At 40.7% G+C, this 26,983-nt stretch overlaps 1 long non-coding RNA gene across 2 annotated transcripts in view; it reads left to right on the top strand.

Annotated features, from left to right (window-relative positions):
* LOC132343506 (uncharacterized) overlaps positions 1-26,983 on the top strand; it is a 463,422-nt gene that overhangs the window by 314,796 nt on the left and 121,643 nt on the right. For both annotated transcript variants that reach the window (XR_009492380.1, XR_009492379.1), the window contains one exon: positions 26,177-26,271. This is a non-coding gene — a long non-coding RNA (uncharacterized lncRNA). The remainder of the gene's footprint in view (positions 1-26,176; positions 26,272-26,983) is intronic.

Genomic DNA, 26,983 nt, shown 5'->3' with positions numbered 1-26,983 from the left:
TCCCATGAAGTGGTGGGACCGGGTGCCATGATCTTCGTTTTCTGAATGTTGAGCTTTAAGCCAACTTTTTCACTCTCCACTTTTACTTTCATCAAGAGGCTTTTTAGTTCATCTTCACTTTCTTCCATAAGGGTGGTGTCATCTGCATATCTGAGGTTATTGATATTTCTCCCAGCAATCTTGATTCCAGCTTGTGTTTCTTCCAGTCCAGCGTTTCTCATGATGTACTCTGCATATAAGTTAAATAAACAGGGTGACAATATACAGCCTTGATGAACTCCTTTTCCTATTTGGAACCAGTCTGTTGTTTCATGTCCAGTTCTAAGTGTTGCTTCCTGACCTGCATACAAATTTCTCAAGAGGCAGATCAGGTGGTCTGGTATTCCCATCTCTTGATAGGCATTAGTTCTCTAAATATTCAATAGAATTCTCCTGTGAAGCTGTCTGGACCTGGGCTTTTGTTTTTTGGGAGATTTTTTATCACAACTTCAATGTCAGTGCTTGTAATTGGATTGTTCATAATTTCTATTTCTTTCTGGTTCTGTCTTAGGAGACTGAACTTTTCTAAGAATCTGTCCATTTCTTCCAGATTATCTATTTTCTTTCTATATAGTTATTCATAATCTTTTCTTATAATCCTTGTATTTATGCACTGTCTGTTGTAACCTCTTCTTTTTCATTTCTAATTTTGTTGATTTGATTCTTTTCTCTTTGTTTCTCGATGAGTCTACCTAAAGGTTTGTCAATTTTGTTTATCTTCTTGAAGAACCAGTTTTTAGTTTTATTAATCTTTACAATTGTTTCTTTCATTTCTTTTTCATGTATTTCTGCTTGGATGTTTACAATTTCTTTCCTTCTACTAATTTTGTATTTTTTTTGTTTGTTTCTTTCTTTTTCCAGTTGTTTTAGTGGTAAAGTTAGGTTGTCTATTGGATTTTGTTTGTTTGTTTTTTTCTTGAGGTATGATTGTATTGCTATAAACTTCCCTCTTAGAACTGCTTTTGCTGCATCCCATAGGTTTTGAGTTGTCATGTTTTCATTGTCATTTGTTTCTAGAAATTTTTTGATTTTCCTTTGACTTCTTCAGTATCCTGTTGGTTATTTAGAAATGTGTTGTTTAGTCTCCATGTGTTTGTGTTTCTTACAGTTTTTTTTTTCCCTTGTAATTGATATCTAGTCTCATAGCATTGTGGTCAGAGAAGATGCTTGATACAGTTTCAATTTTCTTAAATTTACTGGGGTTTGATTTGTGACCCAAGATGTGGTCTATCCTGGAGAATGTTCCATGTGCACTTGAGAAGAAGGTGTATTCTTCTGCCTTTGGATGGAATGTCCTGAGAATATCAATATAATCTCATTAGATCCATCTCATCTAATGTATAATTTAAGACTTGTGTTTCCTTATTAATTTTCTGTTTTGATGATCTGTCCATTGGTATGAGTGGGGTATTAAAGTCTCCTACTATTATTGTGTTACTGTCAATTTCTCCTTTTATGTCTGTTAGTGTTTGTCTTATGTATTCATGTGCTGCTATGTTGGCTGCATAGATATATACAATTATTATGTCTTTCTTTTGGATTGATCCTTTGATCATTATGTAATGTCCTTCCTTATCTCTTGTAATTTGATGAATCATATTTATTCTAAACATTAACAAATATTTTCAAATAGAAGCATCAGAATTCACAACTGTGCTCTGTTCTATGACCCTGGTTTGTGCAGAAAAGAATTTCATATGAAGAAATTCCAGGCCAATTTTCAGAATAGGTCAACACATGCAATTTTAAGACACATTCATTTTTGATGCTAGGAAGAGGATAGAAAATAAAGTACAAGGTAGAATTCCCACTGAAGATGCCCTCTTGAACCGATACATAAGAAGATATTTAACCTGTTGAATAGTAGTGGAAGGAGTGGGTAGGGAATAAATAAATTGCCAGGACCATGAAAACCAGGTAGCTGACTGAGCATTCAGAAGATCTAATTTAATTTAGCAAGCTCATAGAATGGTTAAGGATTTGAGCTTTGGAGACTGGTTTTATGAGTTCTTATTGCTGCTAAGTGCTAGGTGTATGGCCTCAAACAGCTTACTGAACCTCCTTGTGCCCCAGTTTCCTTGATAATAAAATTGAGATGAAAATAGTACCTCGTTATCAGGATTGTGAGACTGAAATGAGTCAATCATTGACAATGTCTAAGCACAGAGAATGGCACTGCAAATGGGAGTCCTGGTTATTGTCATCATTACTTAACTCTCACCATCTCTACTGTTGCCTCTCTAGACCAGGCCACAATCATGTGTCACCTGGAATATGGTATCTGTTGGATAATAATACTGAAACAGACTCCTCATTGGTCATTCAGCATCTATCCTTGCCTCACTTAAAGCTTTTCTCCTCAGCATGGCCCCAATTAACATTTATGAAAGATCTTACCTCATTTCTAGAGGAGAATCCTAGAAAACCCTAGAGTAGTTGCCCACAAATCTAGGATCAAGTCTATATTTCTTCATCAAGTGGTGTTATCATTAAAAGAATTGATCTATACTTGGCTTCATGATCTGAATCATAATCTCCATGAACTTACTAATGTGTGATCATTTAATGTCTATGACCTCCATGATCTTGTGGGGGAAGAGTTTTCTGCTCCACCTCTAGTATCTAGTACACTGCTTGCCATGTGGTAAGTACTCGGTGAATATTTGTTGAGATACCCACTAAGTATAATGAGTTGTTGAATGAGTGGATGTCACCAAGTATAGAGAGAGTATAAGAGAAACTTTTGATATAGAATAGATACAATGGAAATTTCCCTTATGGTTGTGTCTCAGTTTTGATGTAAAAACTCTAATTTTCATTCTCTTTAATGTCACACACAGTAGAGGAGGAATGAAGAAAAAGGGAGAGATAGCAGAAGGAAAGAATAGTCACAAAAGCAAATTAAATATTGAAAAACACAAAATAGTTTAACTTAAAATGTAAAGAGTATGGTATTGAGAATCTAGTGGTTGTTTTTTTTTTTTTTTGCCAAGTTGCTAATGTATTTTTGTATTTCAAGTCTGCTGGTGATATTTTATGGTGAAGGCATTTTCTCTTATTTTTCTACATTAAAAAAGTCTTTAGAGTTTACATAGTTATCCCTCAAATATAACTCTGTGCTCAGCATAATTAAGGAAAATATCTAGACCAAGTTGTTTTTCTTACAATACCAAGAACTGGTAAAGAACCTTCCTAGAGATTATATGTGCTATGCTTAGTCACTTCAGTCTTGTCCGACTCTTTGCAATCCCATGGACAGTAGCCCTTCAGGCTCCCTTGTCCATGAGATCCTCCAGGCAAGAATACTGGAATGGGTTTCCATTTCCTTCTCTAGGGGAATCTTCCCAACTCAGCGATTGAAACTGTGTCTCTTATTTGTCCTGTATTGGCAGGCAGGTTTTTTACCACTAATCCTACCTGAAAGTGAAAGAAAGTGAAGTCGCTCAGTCATGTCTGACTCTTTGAAACCCCATAGACTATAGCCTACCAGGCTCCTCTGTCCATGGAATTTTTCAGGCAAGAGTACTGGAGTGGGTTGCCATTTCCTTCTCCAGGGGATCTTCCAAACCCAGGGGTTGAACCCAGGTCTCCTGTGTTGCAGGCAGACGCTTTACCATCTGAGCCACCAGGGAAGCCCAAGTTTCTCTTACAACACCAAGAACTGATACCCTCTTCCTAGAGATTATATAGATTTCTCAATTTTGTTTTATACTTTAGGGTTTTGTCTAGACACATAAGTGCTATCCACTAGTTCATCTATTCACTTACTCGTTTATCCAAAAAAGATTTACTAAGTTCCTAATCAAAGGAGAAAATGAAAGATATAGCCATTTGAATGCAGAGTTCCAAAGAATAGCAAAGAGAGATGGGAAAGCCTTCCTCAGTGATCAGTGCAAAGAAATAGAAGAAAACAATAGAATGGGAAAGACTAGAGATGTCTTTAAGAAAACTAGAGATACCAAGGGTATATTTCATGCAAAGATGTGCACAATAAAGGACAGAAATGGTATGGACCTAACAGAAGTAGAAGATATTAAGAAGAGGTGGCAAGAATACCCAGAAGAACTATACAAAAAAGATCTTCATGACCCAGATAACCATGATGGTGTGATCACTCACCTAGAGCCAGACATCCTGGAATGTGAAGTCAAGTGGGCCTTAAGAAGCATCACTATGAACAAAGCTAGTAGAGGGGATGGAATTCCAGTTGAGCTATTTCAAATCCTGAAAGATGATGCTATGAAAGTGCTGCACTCAATATGCCAGCAAATTTGGAAAACTCAGCAGTGGCCACAGGACTAGAAAAGATCAATTTTCATTCCAATCCCAAAGAAAGGCAATGTCAAAGAATGTTCAAACTACCACACAATTGCACTCACCTCACCCACTAGCCAAGTAATGCTCAAAATTCTCCAAGCCAGGCTTCAACAGGACATCAGCCGTGAACTTCCAGATGTTCAAGCTGGATTTAGAAAAGGCAGAGGAACCAGAGATCAAATTGCCAACATCTGTTGGATCATTGAAAAAGCAAGAGAGTTTCAGAAAAACATCTACTTCTGCTTTATTGACTACACCAAAGCCTTTGACTGTGTGGATCACAACAAACTATGGAAAATTCTTAAAGAGATGGCAATACCAGGCCATGTGACCTGCCTCCTGAGAAATCTGTATGCAGCTCAAGAAGCAACGGTTAGAACTGGACATGGAACAACAGACTGGTTCCAAATTGGGAAAGGAGTACGCCAAAGCTGTGTATTGTCACCCTGCTTACTTAACTTATATGCAGAGTATATCATGTGAAATGCTGGGCTGGATGAAGCACAAGCTGGAATCAAGATTGCCGGGAGAAATATAGTCGCAAAGAGTCAGACACGACTGAGTGACTGAACTGAACTGAAGTTGCTGATTGGCCACCCACTGTGTTAGGTTGGATAACCTTGTGCTTAAGGTGTGAAGCAGATCTTAATGGGTGACCTATACTTGCTGGTAACTTTTAAAATAGCAACCTTTTTTGCTATAAATTCAAAATGCACAACAGCTTTTAAACTCACTGTCCACTTTTAATATTTTAAAGCTTAAATTGACCACAGTACTCAGTGTGTGTATGTGTGTGAGTGTTAGTACATGTGTGTGTGCATATGTTGGGGTGGGGCTCAGTTTCCTCTTTGAACTAGAGATATTTATAAGGTCCACTGCTTAGCAGTGTCACTGGTGACCATATTGTCCAGAGTTGCATAAAGTACAGCTGTTCCCATTTCCTTTGAATAATTTCCTAAGAGAAAGAGCTGACTCAGTTTCTTTCAGCTATATTCCTTTGGACATAGGTATCCTGAAAGCCGGAGTCTGTAAGTTGAAACAATGGATGAACTATTTGCTTTTACCTTTAGGACTTAGAAAATCTTCAAGTGCATAATACAGGCTTCTGATTCAGAATAAACGATGCTTAAATCTCTCATCTTGGTGTTACAGCTGTCTGTAGACTACTCCCTTGGTGTTGGCTCTTGATGGCTTCAGGCACTGCTGAGCTGAATCATCCCCTTTCTGGTGAGAGGGTTTCTTGTTTAAACATATGGTGGAAATTGTTAAATTTCCTTCTCCCCAAATAACCTAGTTCTATGCCCCAAAGTAACTTAAATGATGGCAGATTTTTGCTGATGCATGTTGTCTGACCAGCAGCCAGAATAGGTAATGGACATCCCCTGGGGAAGTCTGGTGGGTGAAGAAGTTGAGGAAGATAATTTTCAGTAAGTGAAGCTGTGGGTGTGGATTAGCCCACTTGCATTTCAACTCACCAACGAGATCAAGTTTTGGGAAAAGGCAGAGTTCAGGGGTTGACAGTCTTTAACATCCCCAAGAATCTCCCGTGGAACTTGTTGGTTCAGGTCATCACACCACCACCTTGCCCAAAGATACATCTTTACTAGGTCAAGGTTAGGAGCCAGGACTCTATTTGGTGATCAAGCATCCCAGGATATAGTAACTGAATACCAGTAATGGCAGTGAGGTCTTTCCTGAGGGTGTGTGCATGCGAGCGTCCGTGCCAAGTCGCTTCAGCTGTGTCCTACTCTGGGTGGCCCCACGGGCTGTAGCCTGCCAGGCTCCACTGTCCATGAGATTCTCCAGGAAAAAATGCTGGAGTGGGTAACCATTCCCTTCTCCCGGGGATCTTCCTGACCCAGGGATTGACTCCAGGTCTCCTGCATTTCCTGCATTGCAGGCAGATTCTTTACTGCTGAGCCACGGGGGGAAGCCCATTCTAAAGGTAGTTTGTTTTATTATATGATTTATACTACAATGTATATACTATACATTTATTATACATAAAATATTTCCCTCTTTTCTTTGGCTACCAGGAAACTGAAGAGAGCGATGGGAATACCTCCCATTCCCTTATTGCACTATCTCATTTGAGTTAATGAGAGATAGTACGGAAGAAGGGTGAAGAGCACGGACTTTAGAGCCAGATCCCCAGCTCCAAATACTGACTTTGTTTGTACTTGTTTGTGACCTTTGATATCTCATTAGACTTTCTATGTGTCACTTTTCAAATGATTGAAACTGGAATTAGTCAAGAATCATAGAATCCTTGTCAGAAGGAAATGAAGTGATATGTACAAAGTGCCTGGCACATGGTACATGGTTATCACCCTTGTATTTACTTTTTATTACATCTGTGTTGTCATTTTACTCCTCATAACAATTCTATGCCATGCCTGTTATAAGTGTTGGGGTAGAAAAAACAAATTCAAAAAGAGTCGGTAACTTACCTGAATTTTCTCATTAAGTGATCTGAACTCTTATTTGTCTTAATCCAAATCTTTGACTATTCCAACAGATCACAATGATTCCTGTGCTGTCAGAGATAAAGTTAACATGTAGCCTGGCAGGCTACAGTCCATAGGGTTGCAATGAGTTGGATATGACTGAAGCAACTTAGCACATAGCATCCACATGCCCCCATCTTAGTGTAGTTGTAGTGTGTATACTTCTGCTCTCTTGGCATGGTTCTTGATATCTCCTTTCTGTTGTTTCTTGGTTGCACTATCTTATACATCTCTCATTGTAAGTTGCCTTGGGTATTTTTTGAAAATAGACATAGGATAATTTTCAAATAAATTAAAATATCAACATATGTGTCTGTTGCTCGAATAAGTGGACATGTAAGTGCCTTAAGACTGACAGTAGAAGTTGTGTCATTGGATTTGTGACCTAGGCAAGCATGTTGATATTTCTGGAGGAGTTCCTCTCTACAGAGAACTAAGAAAAGCAGTTGCTGAGTAAATCCATTGTCGTCTGTTTTCACTGTACTGGATTTACCAACAAAATTCTATAAAGCCTATAGAATGACAGCAATATATAAATAAGAATAAGAAGTTGTATTTTTCTTGATGGTCTGTGGCAAAAATTGGTTGCAGAAATTGTGGTTTGGCCAGCTCGATAATTGGCTGGAACTTGGATATTGACTGAGTCTAGTTCCTGCAGTTTTTTCCCTTACAAAGTAAGGAAAGTAGGTCAAAGCAGATAGCATGGCTGGAATGCATAACAAGTTGCTAAGAAGTAGATACTAAAATGATTTAGCACAGACTGTGGTAAGAACAGGCTTACCAATTCATAAATGCATGGAATGTATGATTTTGTTTCATCATCCCTATTATCTTTAATCCTAAGGCTAGAGACACACACCAGAAATAATCTCCAGCTCGTTTGGTCTTTGTCATGAAGCTCAGAGTTTTCCATTCCTTATGGGGATCCTCATCTTTTTTCTCTTCTGGACAACAGTTGATTGTTTCTTGCAGCTTCAAACCTCAGGAAGCTCTTTTATAAGGTTCCGGAGCTGAAGTGCACTTTCTGGAACTCTTTAAGACAACTGCCTACACCAGAGGAGCTAGTCTTCCCACAGGACCTCTGAAAGTGTGGTCACTAGAATCACTAGAATCACTAGAAGTTAGTGTGCCTGGTATGCTGTGGCTGTGACTTTTAGCCCCAGCCACTCAGCCTCTGAGCTGCTGCTAAGTCGCTTCAGTCATGTCCGACTCTGTGCAACCCCATAGATGGCAGCCCACCAGGCTCTGCGATCCCTGGGATTCTCCAGGCAAGAATACTGGAGTGGGTTGCCATTTCCTTCTCCAATGCATGAAAGTGAAAAGTGAAAGTGAAGTCGCTCAGTCGTGTCTGACTCTTCACGACCCCATGGGCTGCAGCCTACCAGGCTCCTCCGTCCATGGGATTTTCCAGGCAAGAGTACTGGAGTAGGGTGTCATTGCCTTCTCCTAGCTCTGAGCTACTGACCAACAAAGATCTGCAGGCATCTGTCAGGGGTTCTGACAACTGCTAGAGTCTACTTGGAGGATGATACAGACCTCATCCCAGGGAAGGGCTTTCTAACAATCTGTAGAGCCATCTCCAGTACTTTGGTAAACAGCCCTCTTCATTCTAGAGTTGCCATAAGCAGGAGCTTCTTACTCTCAGAACAAAAACATGTGATATGAAGCAACAGGGACTTCTTTGCCAGAAAGAGCATAGATCTGCTCAGAGCATCACTTTTAGGCCCTGGAGATCTCTCAAACTGAATGCTAAAAACAAACTGTTCTGTTGGATAAACTAGAATTTTTCGGTTTGCTCCATGGGAAGACTCTTCCTTATTTCTCCTTGAAGAAACTTCCATGAAGTTCCCAAATGCCCTGGAAAAACCATCTTCCATTTCAGTATGGCAGAGGGGGTGCTTCTATGAGATCCTGATGAGGTTATTAAGAAAAATTTAAAATTTTGAAGCACCCTAAGTAATAAGAAATGGGGAAATGGTTTTATGTTGTGGATAAATATTAGGTAATATAATATTAGGGCTTTCCCAGTGGCTCAGTCAGTAAAGAATTTGCCTGCAATGTGGGAGACCTGAGTTAGATCCCTGGGTTGGGACAATCCCCTGGAGGAGGGCATAGCAACCCACTCCAGTATTCTTGCCTGGAGAATCCTCATAGACAGAGAAGCTTGGTGGGCTGAAGTCCATGGGGTCACAAAGAGTTGGATATGAATGAGTGACTAAACACACAGTATAGTATAATATTATATCAACAATGCAGAACAGAAAATAATAGAGTGCACTCTTCATTTTCTAAGAAGCTTGGAATAAATCAATAAAAATGTATATAGCATTACTATGTGCCAGGAATGATGTTAAATCTTTTCAAAGATTATCTCATTTCATTTTTATATTATTTATATATATTTTAAAATTTATTTATTTTAATTGGAGGCTAATTACTTTACAATATTGTAGGGTTTTTTTGCCATACATTGACATGAATCAGCCATGGGTGTACATGTGTCCCCCCTCCTGAAGCCCCCTCCCACATCCTTCCCCATCCCATCCCTCAGGGTTGTCCCAGTGCACCAACTTAGAGTGCCCTGTTTCATGCATCAAACTTGGACTGGTGATCTATTTAATATATGGTAATATACATGTTTAAATGCTATCCTCCCAAATTATCCCACCCTCTCTTTCTCCCACCAAGTCCAAAAGTCTTTTTTATATCTGTGTCTCTTTAGCTGTCTCACATACAGGGTCATCGTTACCACCCTTCTCAATTCCATATATATGCATTAATATACTGTATTGGTGTTTTTCTTTCTGACTTACTTCACTCTGTATTATAGGCTCCAGTTTCATCCACCTCACTAGAACTGATTCGTATGCATTCTTTTTAATAGCTGAGTAATATTACATTGTGTATATGTACCATAGCTTTCTTATCCATTTGTCTGCTGATGGACATCTAGGTTGCTTCCATGTTCTAGCTATTGTAAACAGTGCTGCGATGAACATTGGGGTACATGTGTCTCTTTCAATTCTGGTTTCCTCGGTGTGTATGCCCAGCAGTGGGATTGCTGGATCATAAGGCAGTTCTATTTCCAGTTTTTAAGGAATCACCACACTGTTCTCCATAGTGTCTGTACTAGTTTGCATTCCCACCAATAGTGTAACAGGGTTCCCTTTTCTCTGCACCCTCTCCAGCATTTATTGTTTATAGACTTTTTGATAGCAGCCATTCTGATCAGCGTGAGATGGTACCTCATTGTGGTTTTGATTTGCATTTCTCTGATAATGAGTGATGCTGAGCATCTTTTCATGTGTTTGTTAGCCATCTGTATGTCTTCTTTGGAGAAATGTCTGTTTCATTCTTTGGCCCATTTTTTGATTGGGTCATTTATTTCTCTGGTATTGAGCTGCATGAGCTGCTTGTATATTTTTGAGATTAATTCTTTGTCAGTAGCTTATTTGCTATTATTTTATCCCATTCTGAAGGCTGTCTTTTCACCTTGCTTATAGTTTCCTTCATTGTGCAAAAGCTTTTAAGTTTAATTAGGTCCCATTTATTTACTTTTGCTTTTATTTCCATTACTCTGGCAGGTGGGTCATAGAGGATCCTACTGTGATTGATGTCAGAGTGTTTTGCCTATGTTTTCCTCCAGGAGTTTTAGATCTTTAATCCATTTTGAATTTGTTTTTGTGTATGGTGTTAGAAAGTGTTCTAGTTTCATTCTTTTACAGGTGGTTGACCAGTTTTCCTAGCACCACTTGTTAAAGATATTGTCTTTTCTCCATTGTATATTCTTGCCCCCTTTGTCAAAGATAAGTTGTCCATAGGTGTGTGGATTTATCTCTGGGCTTTCTATTTTGTTCCATTGATCTATATTTCTGTCTTTGTGCCAGTACCATACTGTCTTGATGACTGTAGCTTTGTAGCATAGTCTGAAGTCAGGCAGGTTGATTTCTCCAGTTCCATTCTTCTTTCTCAAGATTGTTTTGGCTATTTGAGGTTTTTTGGTATTTCCATACAAATTATGAAATTATTTGTTTTAGATCTGTGAAAAATACTGTTGGTAGCTTGATAGGGATTGCATTGAATCTATAGGTTGCTTTGGGTAATATACTCATTTTCACTATATTGATTCTTCCAATCCATGAACATGGCATATTTCTCCATTTATTTGTCTTTGATTTCCTTCATCAATGTTTTATAGTTTTCTATATATACATCTTTTGTTTCTTTAGATAGATTTATTCTCATTTAGTATTTGAAGCAAAGCCTATGGGAAGTATGTTTTGTTTATCTTTTTTTATAGATTAGGAAACTGAGGCTTAAAGAGATTAAGTGATTTGTCCAGAATCATTGTAGTATTTAGTTTCTGCTACCAAAATATATGTGTTTTAAAACAATGAACACTATTTGGCATAATTCTTTGGCTTGACTGTGATTCTTCTGGACTGAGATGACCTGGCATGGGCTGAATGGTCAAAGATGGCCAGACTCTCACCTCTGGGCATTCACTGGGACTTTGGGACAGCTGGTCCTCACTCTGAGTGGTCACTCATCCTCCAGGATGCCAACCTAGGCCTGTTGACATGGTGGTAGAGGAATTCCCATGAGTGGCCAAATCCAGATACCCAAGAATTTTTCAAGTTTCTGCTGGTGTTATGTTTGTTAATATCCTATTGGTTACATAAAGTAAACCATGCTGAACCAAGTTCTTATTCAAGGGGTGGAGAAATAGATCTCACCTCTTGATTATAAGAGTGGCATAGTCATGTTGCATGGGGGCTTGCATATAGGGATGGGAAAAATTTGTGACCATTTGCAATCTGTCCTAATCACAAAACCAATAAGTAGCCAAAATGGTATTGAAATTTAGATGTTCTTATTGCAAAGTCACACTGCTGCTACTGCTACTGCTAAGTCACTTCAGTCGTGTCCAACTCTGTGCGACCCCATAGACGGCAGCCCACCAGGCTCCCCCGTCCCTAGGATTCTCCAGGCAAGAACACTGGAGTGGGTTGCCATTTCCTTCTCCAATGCATGAAAGTGAAAAGTGAAAGTAAAGTCCCTCAGTCGTGTCCGACTCTTAGCAGCCCCAAGGACTGTGGCCTACCAGGCTCGTCCATCCATGGGATTTTCTAGACAAGAGTACTGGAGTGGGTTGTCATTGCCTTCTCTGAAAGTCACACTACATTATGGAAATATGTTATGACAGTCTTCTTTGGATATCTTAATGCTTTGGGGAATTTTTTTCAGTTTTATATAATGAATATGAATTACTATGAGAATTAATGTAGCAAAAAGAAAAAACTACTATGAATGTATTTAGATGTTCTAGGCACTTTGAATAAAAGGCTAATGTCACAGGCACCTCACTTTAACCTTCTGTAGCACATCTTCTGGCTTCTCAACCTCTGAGGTGTCTACAGAGTTGACTACAGACTATTAGATGTCACTATGAGTTATGGCATAGTACCTTATATGAACTCTGCCAGAAACAGCAGAGAAGCAGCCCTTTTATTTCCACCTGAGTTTCTCATGTGAGCCAAACCCATGTTGTCTGAGCTGCTCTCTACTGTATAACTATCCCATCACCAATGGGAATGGAAAGAAATAGCCAAAGAACCTGCAAGATTGCAACTAATTGCCTTCTGTCTCCACTAAGCTTTGGGAGGCTAGGTTTAGAAATAGCCTTATGCTGATTCTTCACATTGTGTGCACTTAAAGTGTTTTATAAATAGAAGTGGTGAGTTCATACATTTATTCATTTCTTCTTCAAATATTTATTGGGTGCCCACTGCGTGCTGACTCTTGAGACAGTCCTTGGCCTCAGAGAGCTTCCATTCAAATGAAGGAAATAGACAATTAACAAGTCAACAGAGAATAACTGAACAGTTGAATGTGATGAGGTGGAGGGCCACTAAACACAGCCACTGTAGACAGAGAGTGGTCAGGGAGTGCCTTTCTGAGGAAAACACTAGAGCAAGAACTTACATATATATGTGCGTACGGAGTCGCTTTAGTCACATCTGACTCTTTGTGACTCTATGAACTGTAGCCCACCAGGCTCCTCTGTCCATGGGGTTCTCCAGGAAGAACTTAAAGGATGACAGTGAGCTGGTCCCATGAAGTGCTGGGAATGGGGCATTTCAGGGAGAGAGAAAATAAAATGCATGGGCCTGGAAGCTGGTAAGGGCTTGCTTGTGTGTTGGAGAAACAGACACAAGGCATGTGCTCCCCCTTGTTCCTTCTCCACCATGTCCCTGCCTCAGTTGATACATTGGCCATGCAGGAAAAACACAGGACTAGATCAAGCAAAGTTAGTCAAAATGTGGCAGATGAAACTATCACTTTTTAAAGTTAGAAACACAACTTGCTATTCAAAATAGTATTTCTTCACATCTTTGACAACTTGCACCATCAACAACAGTATTCATGAGAAAGGTGATCATTTCTTGATTAAGCCTCTAATACCTAAGTGTGGTTTTAATATTAGTGAATGACTGTTGGAGCTCTTTTCCATTCAACAGTACTGAATAAATCTGTATGTGACTGTCACTCAGTAATTATACATGATAAAATCATATACTATGAATGTTTAAATTTGAAACTGAGTAAAAAGCATAAACCTTATAGCTTGATTTTTTTTTTTTTGTCTTACAAAGCATTAGACTCACTTAGAAATTTTCTTGACATAAACATTTTTTCCACAAAGTGTATTTTTCCTGTCTTCCTGCTTCTTCCATAATTATTCTGTACTTTGTCAGTGAGAGGAGTGTCTGCCTTATTGCTCCTTTTAAAAGACCTGTGCTATTTTCCTTTATTTTGGACATACAAAATGCCCTTGATTCCACAAGTATTTATTGAATATCTCTCTATGCCCAGCCTTGGGCTAGGTATAGGGAATACAAAGGCAGAATGTTTATCCCCTTGGACATGCCATTATGTGCCTTTTAGGGCAAGCTTCCAATTACAAACAGACAGTTTCACATTTTCTACTCTCCTAAAATTCTTCAGTATTACCTAACTAGCTTCTATAGCAGTTTATCCCCAAGCTTACATGATAAACAGAGAAATATGATTTTACCACCCATTCTCAGAGATGAAAAATAAAAACTGAAGTGAAAACAAATTCCTACCTAAACAAAAATTTCTCTCAAACCCAGTTTTCAAAGTGATAGGCCCTGACATCAGGTGCATGGGAGGGACCAAATGCAGGTGCTCCTGCCTATTCCCTACATGCACTAAGTACTCATGCCATCAGTGTGTGCAATGGAATAGACAGCCCTGCTGAAAAGGAGCTGCAGATGTTGACTGGAGCATTAGAGTTTAGGCCTCAGCCTTATTTTATTTTAACATATTTTTATTTATTATTTATTCGTTTTTGACTGGGCGAGGTCTCTTTTGCTGCATGGGCTTTCTCTACTGTGGCAAGTGGGGGATACTCTGTAGTTGTGCACAGGCTTCTCATTGTGGTAGCTACCATTGTTGAAGGGCACAGGCTCCAGGTGCACAGGCTCAGTGGTTGTAGCACATAGACTTAAGGATCTTCTCGGACCAGGCATCAAACCTGTGTCCCCTGCATTGGCAGGTGGATTTTCAACCACTGGATCACCAGGGAAGTCCCAATCTTAAAGGCGTGGTCTGCAATCTAATTTCTGGAACTCTTACATCTCAGAGATACAGAAACCAGGGTAGTAAGAAGACTCAGTTGTGTGACCCATCCGACTTGGGTCCCAGAGGTCAGAAGCTGATCAACAGCCTCATTATCTATTGGCCAGTATAGCTAACAGAGGAACATTTATTAGCTAGGTTAGCTGGCAGGCGGCTTGTTTGAATGCAAGTATACTGAATAATACTTCTTTGTCTTAAAGACATTGCCACTATCGCTGTTCATTTTTGCTTGAGAAAATTTCTTGTTTTAGAGTGTTCAGTGTTAAGAGGCACTATGAGAAAATCCAGAATGTGCAATTAAGTAACTCACAAAGCCAGTCAGCAAAAGAAAATAAACTAGCTTCAAAGGTGTTTTTTTAAACTCAACAATAACGTTTGGCCAGACTTTATTATTACAATCAAATGTTCAGTGGTTGCTAGATGGGCAATTTCTATCATTTTAGTCTCAAATGGGAAACCTCTCACTGTGGGAGAACCATGAAGTCATGGTGAAAGCAAACTACAGGTATTGTATAATGAGAGGTGGCATAGTTCTGGATAAAAAATACTGCTTATGAACCTGAAAATGTTATGTGGAGTGAAAGAAGTCAGAACAGAGAAGTGCGGGTGTCCTTTGATATCCGAGGGGGGATTGGGACCAAGACCAGCCTGGATACCAAAAGTTTGTGGATTTTCAAGGTCCAACAGTTGGTCCTCCTTCCTACTAGGTTCCACATCTGCAGATTCAGTCAACCATGGATCATAAATAAAGTACACTATCTGCCAGTGCAGAAACTGTGGATACCAGGTGACTGTATGAACTATACAGTTTCAATCATATGAAGTCTAACAACAGACTAAATTTATCACTGACTAGAAAGGGACATGACGGACCTGTCTTGGATGATGGGAATGCTCTATATCTTGTTTTGGGGGGGTGGCTATACTTTAGAAAATTCTTAAAGAGAATTGGAAAATTCTTAAAGAGATGGGAATACCAGACCACCTGACCTGCCTCCTGAGAAATCTGTATGCAGGTCAGGAAGCAACAGTTAGAACTGGACAAGAAACAAACGGTTCCAAATAGGGAAAGGATACATCAAGGCTGTATATTGTCACCCTGCTTATTTAACTTATATGCAGAGTACATCATACAAAATGCCAGCTGGATAAAGCACAAGCTGGAATCAAGATTGCTGGGAGAAACATCAATAACCTCAGATATGCAGATAACACCATCCTTATGGCAGAAAGTGAAGAAGAACTAAAGAGCCTCTTGATGAAAGTGAAAGAGGAGAGTGAAAAAGTTGGCTTAAAACTCAACATTCAGAAAACTAAGCTCATGGCATCTGGTCTCATCACTTCATGGAAAATAGATGGGGAAACAGTGACAGACTTTATTTTGGGGCTCCAAAATCGCTGCAGATGGTGATTGCAGCCATGAAATTGAAAGATGCTTACTCCTTGGAGAAAAGTTATGACCAACCTAGACAGTATATTAAAAAGCAGAGACATTACTGTGCCAACAAAGGTCCATCTAGTCAAATCTATGATTTTTCCAAAGTCATGTATGGATGTGAGAGTTGGACTATAAAGAAAGCTGAGCACCAAAGAACTGATGCTTTTGAACTGTGGTGTTGGAGAAGACTCTTGAGAGTCCTTTGGACTGCAAGAAGATCCAACCAGTCCATTCTAAAGCAAATCAGTCCTGAATATTCAATGGAAGGACTGATGCTGAAGCTGAAACTCCAATACTTTGGCCACCTGATGTGAAGAGCTGACTCATTTGGAAAGACCCTGATGTTGGGAAAGATTGAAGGCGGGAGGAGAAGGGGACAACAGAGGATGAGATGGTTGGATGGTATCACTGACTCAGTGGACATGAGTTTGAGTAAACTCTGGGAGTTGGTGATGGACAGGGAGGCCTGGCATGCTGCAGTCTATGGGGTCGCAAAGAATTGAACACAACTGAGAAATTGAATCTGAACTGAACTATACTTTAGATCCATACATTTTAACATATGTAAATTTTGCCTCATTTCAAAATGAATAAAATGCAGCTAAACATTTCACACTTGAGCATTTTAATGTATGTAAGTTATATCTCAGTTAAAATAATTAAAATTATACACACACAAAGATATCTGTTAAATATAGTTAATTTCACACATTATTTTATTTTTCCTGAATTGATATGCAGGCAAATAAATGGATCACTTATAATTTAAATAGTTCTTTCTTTTACCTGTTTGCCAAATGACATTTTGACTAAATAAGGATTGTGTGTGCTAAGTCACTTCAGTCATGTCCAACTCTTTGCAACCCTATGGACTATGGCCTACCAGGCTACTCTGTCCATGGGATTCTCCAGGCAAGAATACTGGGGTGGATTGCCATGCCCTCTTCTAGGAGATCTTCCCGACCCAGGGATCAAACTCACATCTCTTATGTTTCTGCATTGGCAGGTGGGTTCTTTACCACCAGCATCACCAAAATCTCTATAAGCTCACAGAATTTTCTAATTATAACTAGTCTTACTGAACTGTGGTTTACATTCTAGGTCTTATTGACTATTTGTTTAGACAACATTTATTTTTAAAACTCTCTGAATGTTAGTTTTTTCATCTGTACAATAAAGATGGTTAAGCTTTCCTGAAGACTGTGAAAAATAAGGTACATTCAGTTCAGTTCAGTTCAGTTGCTCAGTCGTGTCTGACTCTGCAACCCCATGAATTGCAGCATGCCAGGCCTCCCTGTCTATCACCAACTCCCGGAGTTCACCCAAACTCATATGCATCGAGTCGGTGATGCCATCCAGCCATCTCATCCTCTGTCGTCCCCTTCTCCTCCTGCCCCCAATCCCTCGCAGTGGTGCTATTCCAGTGTCATCTGCAGGTTGTTGGCCTAAGCATCACTCAGGAGCTTGTCAGAAACACAAAATTTCGGGCCCCACACTGGATCTACTCAATCAGAATCTTTAACAAAATGTCAAAGTAATTTATCTGCACACTGAAGTTTTAGAGGTACTGTCTTAAAATACACTGTAAGTTATAATGTGAGATAAAGTATTAAAAACTGTTATTAATACAGTTTCTGAGGTAGAAACATGGCCCAGACTTTTGCGTGTCTGCTTCCCATGTTTTTGCCAGGATGTTGGGCTGAAATACTGCACTGACACTGTGGGTGGCATCTTTGTGAAAGGTGGCTGCTGCGAGTTGTGGGGAGGCACCTCGTAAGTCAGCCTGGGACACTTTCCTAGGACCAGCCAGCAAACTGCATTTCCAGCCATTTCTAGCTTCTCATGATACTGTTTTGTGTGGAATGAGAGTGGCCTAAGATCCATGGGAATGTATACACCCTGTCAGAGCACTGATAGTGTCTTCAGACTCCAAGAGCAGTGAGAAATTTCCACCCTGGAAATTTAGTTTCTTCCCCAAGAATCTGTTTCTAGCCAAGGTCAATAAAAGATGCTGCCATTCAACCCATCAGTGAAGGCAGCAACCTTCAGGTCATCTATGGTTCTCCTGTATCATGATTCCCACCTCTACTCAATCCATCAACAGGTCCCATCAAGCCTGTCACCAAATTTACCTTCAGTTTCCCTGGCTACCTGCATTTTCACCACCGCCATCAGCATCTCTTACTTGAACTACTGCCCCCTAGTGGCTCACCGCGTCCACTGCGTACTCTTTCACCATTGAATCAGTTCCGTTCAGTTGCTCAGTTGTGTCTGACTCTGCAACCGCATGGACTGCAGCACGCCAGGATTCCCTGTCCATCACCAACACCCAGAGCTTGCTCACACTCATGTCCAGGAGTTGGTGATGCCATCCAAACATCTCATCCTCTGTCATTCTCTTCTCCTCCTCCCCTCAATCTTTCCCAGCACCAGGGTCTTTTCCAACGAGTCAGTTCTTCACATCAGATGGCCAAAGTATTAGAGCTTCAGCTTCAGCATCAGTCCTTCCAATGAATACTCAGGACTGATTTTTTTTTTTTTAGGATGGACTTTCTGGATCTCCTTGCAGTCCAAGGGACTCTCAAGAGTCTTCTCCAACACCACAGTTCAAAAGCATCAATGCTTTGATGCTCAGTTTTCTTTATAGTCCAACTCTCACATCCATACATGACTACTGGAAAAACCATAGGTTTGACTAGACAGATCTTTTTCCGCAAAGCAATGTCTCTGCTTTTTAATATACTGTCTAGGTTTGTCATAGCTTTTCTTCCAAGGAGCAAGTGTCTTTTAATTTCATGGCTGCAGTCATCATCTGTAGTGATCTTGGAACCCAAGAATAGAAAGGCAGTCACTGTTTCCTATTTTTCCCCATCTATTTTCCATGAAGTGATGAGACTGGATGCCATGATCTTAGTTTTTTGAATGTTGAGTTTTAAGCCAGCTTTTTCACTCTCCTCTTTCACTTTCATCAAGAGGTTCTTTAGTTCCTCTTAGCTTTCTGCCATAAGGGTGGTGTCATCTGCATATATGAGGTTATTGATATTTCTCCCAGCAGTCTTGTTTCCAGCATGTGCTTTATCCAGACCAGCATTTCACATGATGTACTCTGCATATAAGCTAAATAAACAGGGTGACAATATACAACCTTGATGTAATCCTTTCCAAATTTGGAACAAGTCTGTTTTTCCATGATTGGTTCTAACTGTTGCTTCTTGACCTGCATACAGGCTTCTCAGGAGGTAGGTCAGGTGGTCTAGTATTTCCATCTCTTTAAGAATTTTCCACAGTGTGTTGTGATCCACAAAGTCAAAGGCTTTGGCATAGTCAATAAAGCAGAAGTAGATGTTTTTCTGGAACTCTCTTGATTTTTCTGTGATCCAGCAGATGTTGGCAATTTGATCCTGGTTCCTCTGCTTTTTCTAAATCTGGCTTGAACATCTGGAAGTTCACATTTCACATGCTGTTGAAGCCTTGCTTGGGGAATTTAGAGCATTTCTCTGCTATATATGAGATGAGTGCAATTTTATGGTAGTTTGAACATTCTTTGGTGTTGCCTTTCTTTGGGATTGGAATGCAAACTGACCTTTTCCAGTCCTGTGGCCACTGCTGAGTTTTCCAAATTTGTTGGCACATTGAGCGCAGCACTTTAACAGCATCATATTTTAGGATTTGAAATAGCTCACCTGGAGTTTCATCACCTCCACTAGCTTTGTCGAATAATGCTTCCTAAGGCCCACTTGACTTCACACTCCAAATGTCTGGCTCTAGGTGAATGATCACACCATTGTGGTTATCTGGGTCATGAAGATCTTTTTTGTATAGTTCTTCTGTGTATTCTTGCCACCTCTTCTTAATATATTCTGCTTCTGTTAGGTCCATACTATTTCTGTCCTTTATTGTGCCTATTTTGCATGAAATGTTACCATTGTATCTCTGATTTTCTTGAAGAGATCTCTAGTCTTTCCCATTCTGTTCTTTTCCTCTATTTCTTTGCATTGATCACTGAGGAAGGCTTTCTTATCTCTCCTTGCTATTCTTTGGAACTCTGCATTCAAATGGGTATATCTTCGTTTTCTCCTTTGCCCTTTGCTTCTCTTCTTTTCTAAGCTATTTGTAAGGCCTCCTTAGATGACCGTTTTGCCTTTTTGCATTTCTTTTTCTTGGGGATGGTCTTGATCATTGCCTTCTGTTCAATGTCATGAACTTCTGTCCATAGTTCTACAGGCACTCTATCAGATCTAATCCCTTGAATCTATTTGTCACTTTCACTATATAATTGTAAGGGATTTGATTTAGGTCATACCTGAATGGTCTAGTGGTTTTCCTTACTTTCTTCAGTTTAAGTCTAGATTTGGCAATAAGGAGTTCATGATTTGAGCCACAGTCAGCTCCTGATCTTGTTTTTGCTAAATGTATACAGCTTCTCCATCTTTGGTTGCAAAGAATATGATCAATCTGATTTCAGTATTCACCATCTGGTGATGTCCATGTGTAGAGTCATCTCTTGTGTTTATGGAAGAAGGTGTTTGCTATGACCAGTGTGTTCTTTTGGGAAAACTCTGTTAGCCTTTACTATGCTTAGTTTTGTACTCCAAGATCAAACTGTCACTCCAGGTATCTCTTGACTTCCTACTTTTGCATTCTAGTCCCCTGTGATGAAAAGCACATCTTTTTTGGCGTTAGTTCTAGAAGGTCCTGTAGGTCTTCATAGAACTCTTCAACTTCAGCCTCTTCAGCAATAGTGGTTGGGGCATAGACTTGGGTTACTGAGATATTGAATGGTTTGCCTTGGAAACGAACAGAGATCATTCTGTCATTTTTGAGATCGCACCCAAGTACTGCATTTTGGACTCTTTTGTTGACTGTGAGGGCTACTCCATTCTACTTAGAAAAAACGTCACGTCACTCCTCCTGGCCAAAACCTCCTATGTGTTTCTGTTATACCTAGAGTAAGTGTCATACTTCACACCTGCTCATAGAAGGACCCACAAGGTCTTACCAAAATTGGTTCCTGTGTATCTCAGCAGCTGTGCCTTGCTTCTCTTCCTGGTTGCTCACCTCAGCTTTATTGACCTTTAGATCTGCAAATGAGCTGTGTTCCATGCTTTGTACCTTGCAAATGCTGCTCTCTTTCTGATATCATTCTCCTCTCCTTTGGATCCGTAGCTCATTTTAGTCCTTCTAGTGTTGGTTAATCCCCCCATCTGTGAGTGTCCTACATAAAGGAGGCCCCTCTGTCAGTCTCCATCTCAGCCCTGTGTTTGTTTCCTTCATAGCATTTTGTATAAGTTGCAACCTTTCTGCATATTTGTCTATCTTTGTTTTATCTCCCCCTTTGGAATGGTAGGGCTCGTGTCTGTATTGTCCACCACACTATTGTGTCCCCTGGTGTCCCTCAGTGCCAAGCACATGGCAAGTGCTTAATACATACTGGTTATGACTGACTGACTACCTGACTGAAGGAACGAGAGGATTTATTATTTTATGTCACTAAATGGTTCCTTAATTATGTGATGCTGTCTGAAATTTATCTCCAACCGAAGTAAAAAATGCCCACCTCTTAATTCAAAGCTCATCACCTTCACTCCAGCTTGCTGAATGCATTGTTAAAATTCTCAGAAAAGCACTTTAAAAAGAAAGAAAAGCAGAATTCATTTTCTGCAGAGCTTTTCACTTTGTATCCCTGATCTTGCCACGACCTCATCTTGCTTTCGGAAAGGGCGGTTCCCTCGCAGTGCTTTCATCAATCTTTGGTCCCTGGACCCCTGCTGTTGGAGACCGCAGGAAAAGCAAGCACAACATCACCTTTAATTAGCAGGAGAGGAGCCTGCCTGATATACACAGACAGCACCTTAGAAACAAGGAACAGAAAAATGTAACACAGGACCAGGTTCTTGGGAAAGCCATGAAATGAAAAAGAGTAATTATCCTGCTTTAACATAATGTTGTTAATCTGTATTGCCCATTATCATCTAGAGTGTCTTGCCTCTTGAAGTATGTGAGCTGTGGCACTGTTCTTTGCTCCAGCAGTGTAGCTAACGTTAGGGCCTGGCTCCCCATCCATCATAATAATTAGTTTGTCATAATTTTCTGCCCTTCTTGGCTCTGCAGTAAAAAGATAGAAGAGGCATTTAAAGTTACTCAGGAATTGTTCACCAAATTTCCTCCCTGTTCTTTAGGGGAATGGATAGCTGTATTTCTGCCCTATTTATTTTATGTTTGGCCTGTGATAATGAAGCATATTTCATCTGGAAGTATATAGCTTTAATTTTCATGTTCTACTTGGAAACATCTCATGGTTTCATTTTGTTTTAGCCATACAGTATATAAAGAGAGCCCACACTTCTTTCTGAACTCACCCATCACCCACCAGAGTTAATTCTAGTTTCAAGACCAACATTATGGTTTTATGAGCTGACTACATAACAACACACACTGGTTCTATAGTCCTTTAGAGTCTGCAAAGTGCTCTCCTTGTTTTATCCCTTAATTCTCACAACTGCCCGGGGATGTAGAAAAGGCAGGATTTATCCACATGTTCCTTTTGTAGAATGAGGAGCTGAAAGGTCAACTGACTTGACCAGTGGCCAAGGCTTGAATTTAGGTTCTCTCATTGTAAGTTATGGGTCTTTGCTATTACTCTAGCAATATCTCCTTTTGCTTTAGTCTATGCTTCTGCTGAAATGGAGATGGGGAAATTTTCAGTTATTCTTTCTTTCCCTCAGCATCATGAGCACAATAAGCTTTCCTTGTCTGGTAGAAAAAAGGGAAAGAATGTTTGCATAGAAATGTAGAGCTTTAAAGGAATTATTTTTTGGCTTAGGGCAGAGGTTCTCAAAGTGTGGTCCCCAGACCAGTAGCCTCAGCAGTTGTAGGAAGCTTGTTAAAAGCATAAATTTCCAGATATACTAGAATATACATCCTAGATATACTGGTCAGAAACTCTAAGGTGAGGCTCAGCAGTCTGTGCTCAAAGAAGCCCTTCAGGCAATTCTGATGTAGGCTCAAGTTTGAGAATCACTAGAGAAGGCAATGGCACTCCACTGCAGTACTCTTGCCTGGAAAATCCTATGGACGGAGGAGCCTGGTAGGGTGCAGTCCATGGGTTCGCAAAGAATCAGACACGACTGTGCAACTTCACTTTCACTTTTCACTTTCATGCATTGGAGAAGGCAATGGCAACCCACTCCAGTGTTCTTGCCTGGAGAATCCCAGGGACAGCAGAGCCTGGTGGGCTGCCGTCTATGGAGTCGTACAGAGTCGGACATGACTGAAGTGATTTAGCAGCAGCAGCAGCAGCAGCCTAGAAAAAAGATGGGTAGACACAGGAAGGACAGAGAAGAGAAAAATAGCATTGTGTGCTTTGGAGAGGAAAACTCTCTTAGGTTTATTATCAGGGTTGTGTAGATTAAACTAACACAGGTAGAGTAATGGAATAAAAAGCACATAATTTTTATTTGATGTACATTGTCATTTGTGTGTGTATGTTGGGGGTCTCATAGAAAGAACATGAAAACCCAAAGAAACAGTAGGGCCTGAGAGCTTATGCACTGTTTAAACAAAGAGCCATACATTTGTGAAGAAGTGATAAGCCAAAGGAAAAGAGTTTGGATTTCTGGGGCAGTAAGGTGTGAGAAAGTAAATATATGGGGGAAACTAATGGAAGATGAGATGTCAGTGATAATTGTTTATGCAGATTCAAGTAGAAACTGCCTCCAGTAGTAAAAGTTGTCTCCTGTTCCTGGTGTGGGAGAAGGAAGGGGACACATCTTCACAAAGGGAAGTTTATGCCCTGCTTTTAGACAGGGAGAGTAGAGTGCTTTCCCCACATCTGTTTCTCAGTCACCTTCAGTTCAGAATAACTCCTACGCCAAAATGGCATGTTTTGGGGTGGCATATTCTGACCCCCTCAGTAACAAGGGTACAGACTCTAGAGCCAGACTGCTGGGCTTATGTTGCACTCTTGCTTTATTAACTCATAAAGTATTTTCTGAGCATTTACTATGTGCCAGGCACCGTGCAGAAGCCTGGGATATAGCAGGGGAAGAAAACAACCCCAAAGATCTCTGTCCTCATGGACCTGGCATTCTGCCTTACACTGGCTGACGGTGTGCTCTAAGGCACAAAATGCTTCCCCTCTCTGCCCTCTGCTTCCTTGCCCATAAAAGGAGAATGCCAGTTGTGCCTCCCTGACAGGGGTTCATGTGAGGACGAAGCATAAAACACCCGGTGCCCAGCACAGAGTTAGAGCTCTGTGTGTGCTTGCCTCCTCCTTGAGGAGCACGCCTCTTAGTCGCTCAATGCTGTCAACAAACTGGCAGAGACATTTCTTGCCAGCTGTCCCAAACTATGATAATAAATCCTAAAGAAATGTACCGCTTCCTAGAGGCACAAGATTGACACCAATATCCCAAAGATGCTTAAAGTAGATGCTCAAAGTATTCAATTTAGAAACATCCCAAAGATATATTTTGCAAAGAGGTGACGGGTGCCTCTTTGTGAGATATCCAGATCCTGCGGTAATTTCTAGTATCTCTATGGCAATATTGGCCCAGAATCTCTGGGAATAAATGTGTTCCTGGCACTGCTTCTGAGTCCTCTAACCTGACATTAGTGCAGGGCTGAAAGATGATGAGCTTATAGGATGATTTCAAGCAGCACAGGGATCAATTCAAGGTGCCTTAGGTTTCAAGGTCTGGCTGCTCCAGGAGGGCAGAGATGGAGTGAAGAGATGAACCTTCCTTGGTTTAAAACTCAAGGTCTGCTCTTCCCCAGATAGAAAATTGTTTGTGCTGTATCCAAAATGTGCCTCACGTCTCAGCTCCTCTAAGACACACTCTCATGTTGTATCAGCCAACACGTGAACTTCTCCAGACAGGGGTTTGCTGCCTTGGCACCACCTCCCTTCGTCTTCCACCCCCGATGGAGCCAACACAGCTATCTATCCGGGGGGAAACAAAGTACTGCATCGTTGTATTATTCTGTGCTAGTTCCTTGAAATCCCTCCCAGCTCAGGACAAGACTACAGTGAAAGCTGTACTGTAAAGACAGCATAGGCAAAAATCTAACCTCAAGAACCTATGGTTCCTTCCCTAGATAGAAATTGTGTGGCCTGTTTATTATGTGGTATGTTTGTTGGATATGTTGAAGAGAAAGCCAGACACACACAGAGAGTGAGTGGGGTATGTGGGCTTCTGAGTGAGAGAGAACAAGCAGAGAGGAAGAAAGGGAGAGAGGGATGTGGCAGGAAAGAAGATAGAAAGGGAATGAGGATGGGGAGGCTAGGGGGAAGGAGAGGGGGATAGAAAAGGAGGAATGGAAGGAGGGAAGAAGGAAGGAAAGCAGCAAGAAAGAGAAGGGGGAAGGGAAGGGGAAAGGAGAGAGAGGAAGGGAAGGAAGGGAGATGACCTGACCTGCAGAGCCAACTCCGAGTTCACATACCTGACCTGCTTCCCAAAGGAGAAGGGAAGACAGAACACTCTCCCACCCCGCCTCCCCTGCTGTCAGTGGGCGTGGCTGGCCCCGCCTGCCTCTGGGAAGAGCCCGAGGTGGCAGCAGGGTGCATCTTGCATCGGGACCCCTTTGATTCAGCACCCCTCCCACTTCTGTTATGTGGCCCAATGGTTGAAGATCTTCTCATCCTCTGCCCTCTCCTCCCCATGGGACCATTGCCTTGAGCCTGGGGACTCAGCCATGTGGACCTTGTGATCCACATGCACCCGCACACCTGTACTTGCCCCTGGACTCTGGGATCTGGGAGGGTAGGGGCCACACATTAGGCACTATTTTATTTCCTACAATGCCTAGTGCTTTGTGCTTAGTAGGGGTCATGATGTTTCTTTAATGTAGTGGAATTGTTTACTGGGCCCTATCCTACTTCTTGGAGAAATATAGACCCATTGGGGTGCAGTTTTTCTGGTGTGCTCCACTGATTATAAAGGGCAGAACTGTTCTTCCTTTTAATACTTCCTTAATGATGAAACATTACTGAGTTAAAGTTTAGTAGAGCATTTTATTTTGTTTTGCTTTTACACCCACTGCCAGCCCTGCCCCATTCCAACCAGAAGAAAGCTCTGAAGGAACCCCTCACATTTCAGATCTAAATTTAAAGAAGTCTGGTTCAATTGCTCAGTTAATTAAATTTTCAGTAGTCTCTTAAGAGATATTTATGGACTTATTTTCACACTTTTGCATTTTCCTTTTCTTCTAGTTGAGAAGTAGCAAATACGAAGTGACAACTACATTACTGTACATGGAGTTATTTACAGACCGAGATGATTGGTTTCCTAATGATCATTTCATAAGGTAATTTTCTTGGGATGCAAACTCTGGCCCCCTTGGTTTGCCCTGTCCACGTGTTGCATTATGTGTTCTCGGAATCTTGTAAGACATCCCAGGTAGAGCTATAGCCCATTTGAGTTTGGCAGATAGCAGTTTTTGAAATTCGGGGATTTCCTTTGTGACTTGGGGAGAAAAGCTAAAGATTTGGACCTGGGGCTTACCACTCAAACATCTTAAAAGTAGAAGCCACAGGATACAGTGAAGCTATCAGAATATCCATTGCCCAAAAACCAAGGACTACATTGACTCCCAGTTCCAGGACAAGCTCGTATTCAGCTGTGAAATATTTAAGCCGGTTTCTCCAATAATGATATTAAACACTATATAGCATTTAAAACATTTAAGCCTGTTTTTCATGTGTGCAGCTTCTAGTATCTCTGCAAGTGTGACACAGGAGCTTTGATAAAATCTTCATTGCTTTCTCTTATAGAATCCTCACAATACCTCATAAGACAGGTTTTTCTTATCTCCGTGTTATAAATGGACAGACTGGGGCTCAGGAAGAGGAAATGCTGTTTCCCAGGTCATAGACCTGGTGGGTGGCAAGTCCTGGTTTCAAATCTAGGTCCTCCAATTACTCAACCAATAGTGTTTCTACTCCCCCATTTTTATTATATAAACAAACAGAATCTGAGATGAAATAATAGTGTTGGACATCATAGATGCTGAGAAGCAG

This window comes from Bos taurus, chromosome 22 (genome assembly GCF_002263795.3).
Source record: "Bos taurus isolate L1 Dominette 01449 registration number 42190680 breed Hereford chromosome 22, ARS-UCD2.0, whole genome shotgun sequence".
NCBI lineage: Eukaryota > Metazoa > Chordata > Mammalia > Artiodactyla > Bovidae > Bos > Bos taurus.
Note: the sequence above shows the minus strand (reverse complement) of the source record. Positions and strands in the feature narration are given on the sequence as shown.